General features: G+C 31.9%; 1 protein-coding gene across 1 annotated transcript in view; it reads right to left on the reverse strand.

Annotated features, from left to right (window-relative positions):
* The window catches only part of ptges3l (prostaglandin E synthase 3 like), a 7,701-nt gene that overhangs the window by 2,080 nt on the left and 5,075 nt on the right, over window positions 1–546 (reverse strand). The gene's annotated exons all lie outside the window — the stretch shown is intronic.

Here is a 546-nt window from a genome sequence, read left to right on the forward strand (position 1 = left end):
GCTAACGGATATAAGAAGCTCTTTCTACAATAATGTGGAGGGAGAGTTCTGTCCTGTCAGACTAAGAGGCTCAGTGAGGTAAAGGACTCTGTGTTTAGATATTTCACTTTAGTCTAAGTTATCTCAGTGGGTCTCAAACATTTTGATCACAATTTATGTAAACAAATATTTCCAAGGCACTCCCTTATAATTATTAGGATAAATAAAAACAGGTTTGAAATCATTCCAATGTATACTATAGGACAGTAAACCAAAAATATCGTTTAAAACTGGAGAGATTTAAAAATATGCATAAATAAATGTTAACTGATAAAATAAGATATAAATTAACCACAAAAATAAAACAAGTTAGCCAACATTTATTTGTTATTGGCTATGGTAGGTTATCGGTTATGTTCACATACTTATTTGATTATTAAAAGGCAAACCGATCTTTTTCATATGGGTGTTTAGAGTTGTATCCCCTAGATCAGTCTCTAGTAATTGGGCGCTCAAAGTGCACCAGATTGAAGCATTTTACTTTAAAATGTTAAAAACAATCTTCCC

This window comes from Notothenia coriiceps, unplaced genomic scaffold, assembly GCF_000735185.1.
Source record: "Notothenia coriiceps isolate Sejong01 unplaced genomic scaffold, NC01 NC01_scaffold00037246, whole genome shotgun sequence".
NCBI classification, from domain to species: domain Eukaryota; kingdom Metazoa; phylum Chordata; class Actinopteri; order Perciformes; family Nototheniidae; genus Notothenia; species Notothenia coriiceps.